At 42.3% G+C, this 2,500-nt stretch overlaps 3 non-coding genes across 3 annotated transcripts; all 3 read left to right on the top strand.

Annotated features, from left to right (window-relative positions):
• The first annotated feature begins 399 nt into the window (after window positions 1-399).
• Window positions 400-472, top strand: trnar-ccu (transfer RNA arginine (anticodon CCU)). The gene has a single exon. It is a non-coding gene; the product is annotated as a tRNA-Arg (tRNA).
• A 901-nt stretch (window positions 473-1,373) lies between these two features.
• On the top strand, window positions 1,374-1,446 carry trnar-ccu (transfer RNA arginine (anticodon CCU)). The gene has a single exon. It is a non-coding gene; the product is annotated as a tRNA-Arg (tRNA).
• A 908-nt stretch (window positions 1,447-2,354) lies between these two features.
• On the top strand, window positions 2,355-2,427 carry trnar-ccu (transfer RNA arginine (anticodon CCU)). Its single transcript has one exon. It is a non-coding gene; the product is annotated as a tRNA-Arg (tRNA).
• The last annotated feature ends 73 nt before the right edge of the window (window positions 2,428-2,500 follow it).

Raw genomic sequence — 2,500 nt, 5'->3', positions numbered from 1 at the left:
AACGTTATCCCAAAGAGTAACCAGTCTTTGGCCATCCTATCTGTAATATATTTCACATCAGTGAAACATCATGTTTGTGTCAAAAAAAAAAACAATTATTGATGCATCCCATGTCTCCTTGATCTCATATCTGTCTTTAGAGTTGTAAAATTTCAAGTGTCCAAAACCCACATATTTTTTGACTGTAATATATTGGAAGTGGGATGGTCAGATCTCAGCTTTGGAACAACATAGGAGGATTTGACAAGCACACCTGCCTATGTCTGAGTCTCCCTTACGCAGGGTATGAGTTTGGAGAGGATTGGAGAAAGTCAAAAATTTCACCCAAAAATCTTCCAAAGGTGACCGGTGAATGCAAAGGCAAGCTAGGCAAGGAGAATATATGGAGTTTTTTTCTGAGCCCCAGTGGCCTAATGGATAAGGCACTGGCCTCCTAAGCCAGGGATTGTGGGTTCGAGTCCCATCTGGGGTGTACTGCTAGCAGAGTGGTGCAGCGGAAGCGTGCTGGGCCCAGAGGTCGATGGATCAAAACCATCCTCTGCTAAAGATGAAGACACCCAACAATCTTTGGGGTTTCATTTTCAGACAAAAGGAGGCCAAGCTCTCTTGCTAGGATGTTCTCTCTCACATCAGTGAAAAGATAAGTCTAACCAATGCTATCTTTACATGAGGGGGCACCCAGATTTGAACTGGGGACCTCTTTTGATCTGCAGTCATTTTTGAGCAAAACTTTTGACTTTCTCCAATCTTCTCTGTACTCACACCCTGAGCAGAGGAGACTCATATTTAGACAGCGCTGGTCTTACTTTCAAGACATCTCATGCCAAAGCCAAGATCTGATGGTTTCACTTTCAATACATTCAAGTGAAAACATATATGGGTTTTGGACAGTGCAAATCTACAACTCTAATGACATATATGACATTATGGGGACATCGAATGCTTGAAAAATGTTTTTTTCTTAGCATAAAAATAACGTTATCCCAAAGAGTAACCAGTCTTTGGCCATCCTATCTGTAATATATTTCACATCAGTCAAACATCATGTTTGTGCCAAAATAACAAACATTTATTGATGCATCCCATGTCTCCTTGATCTCATATCTGTCTTTAGAGTTGTAAAATTTCAAGTGTCCAAAACCCACATATTTTTTGACTGTAATATATTGGAAGTGGGATGGTGAGATCTCAGCTTTGGAACAACATAGGAGGATTTGACAAGCACACCTGCCTATGTCTGAGTCTCCCTTACGCAGGGTATGAGTTTGGAGAGGATTGGAGAAAGTCAAAAATTTCACCCAAAAATTTTCCAAAGGTGACCGGTGAATGTAAAGGCAAGCTAGGCAAGGAGAATATATGGAGTTTTTTTCAGAGCCCCAGTGACCTAACGGATAAGGCACTGGCCTCCTAAGCCAGGGATTGTGGGTTCGAGTCCCATCTGGGGTGTACTGCTAGCAGAGTGGCGCAGCGGAAGCGTGCTGGGCCCATAACCCAGAGGTCAATGGATCGAAACCATCCTCTGCTAAAGATGAAGACACCCAACAGTCTTTGGGGCTTCATTTTCAGACAAAAGGAGGCCAAGCTCTCTTGCTAGGATGTTCTCTCTCACATCAGTGAAAAGATAAGTCTAACCAATGCTATCTTTACATGAGGGGGCACCCAGATTTGAACTGGGGACCTCTTTTGATCTGCAGTCATTTTTGAGCAAAACTTTTGACTTTCTCCAATCTTCTCTGTACTCACACCCTGAGCAGAGGAGACTCATATTTAGACAGCGCTGGTCTTACTTTCAAGACATCTCATGCCAAAGCCAAGATCTGATGGTTTCACTTTCAATACATTCAAGTGAAAACATATATGGGTTTTGGACAGTGGAAATCTACAACTCTAATGACATATATGACATTATGGGGACATCGGATGCATGAAAAATGTTTTTTTCTTAGCATAAAAATAACGTTATCCCAAAGAGTAACCAGTCTTTGGCCATCCTATCTGTAATATATTTCACATCAGTGAAACATCATGTTTGTGTCAAAAAAAAAAACAATTATTGATGCATCCCATGTCTCCTTGATCTCATATCTGTCTTTAGAGTTGTAAAATTTCAAGTGTCCAAAACCCACATATTTTTTGACTGTAATATATTGGAAGTGGGATGGTCAGATCTCAGCTTTGGAACAACATAGGAGGATTTGACAAGCACACCTGCCTATGTCTGAGTCTCCCTTACGCAGGGTATGAGTTTGGAGAGGATTGGAGAAAGTCAAAAATTTCACCCAAAAATCTTCCAAAGGTGACCGGTGAATGCAAAGGCAAGCTAGGCAAGGAGAATATATGGAGTTTTTTTCTGAGCCCCAGTGGCCTAATGGATAAGGCACTGGCCTCCTAAGCCAGGGATTGTGGGTTCGAGTCCCATCTGGGGTGTACTGCTAGCAGAGTGGTGCAGCGGAAGCGTGCTGGGCCCAGAGGTCGATGGATCAAAACCATCCTCTGCTAA

Source organism: Hoplias malabaricus, chromosome 1 (genome assembly GCF_029633855.1).
Source record: "Hoplias malabaricus isolate fHopMal1 chromosome 1, fHopMal1.hap1, whole genome shotgun sequence".
NCBI lineage: Eukaryota > Metazoa > Chordata > Actinopteri > Characiformes > Erythrinidae > Hoplias > Hoplias malabaricus.
The sequence above is the reverse complement of the archived record's forward strand: the minus strand, read 5'-3'. Positions and strand labels throughout refer to the sequence as shown.